This window comes from Hemitrygon akajei, chromosome 23 (assembly GCF_048418815.1).
Source record: "Hemitrygon akajei chromosome 23, sHemAka1.3, whole genome shotgun sequence".
NCBI lineage: Eukaryota > Metazoa > Chordata > Chondrichthyes > Myliobatiformes > Dasyatidae > Hemitrygon > Hemitrygon akajei.
Genome location: NC_133146.1, coordinates 17,109,852 through 17,110,319, shown reverse-complemented (window position 1 = coordinate 17,110,319; position 468 = coordinate 17,109,852).

Genomic DNA, 468 nt, shown 5'->3' with positions numbered 1-468 from the left:
TGCATGCGTCATATCTCTGCCCTCATGGTATTATACACCTCTAAGATTATCCACTCCTCCCCCACCCCGCCAGTCTCCGATGCCCCAACATTTAAAGTCTGAGTCTAATCTCTCCCTCTAACTCAGGCTCTCGAGACCTGGTAACATCCTCACCATTATCACATCGTGCACACACTCAGCTGATCTCCTCACGTTACAGTCAGTTCAGTGCTGCAAAGTGCTCCGAAATACTAAAAGGGATTGGGCTTGCAATGAGCTAGCAAGGACTCAATGGGCCAAACGACTCCTTCCATACAGTAAAGATTCTGCTATTTGACGTAATTCCTCCTAATTAGCTGTGTCAGGAGTGCAGATACCACCTCTCTGCCTCTCTCCCTGAAACAATTAAACAGAAGCAGTGAATAAGCACAGGTGAAAGGAGATATATGAAATTTGTGGGTGTATCAGGGACATCAATAAAAAAACAAA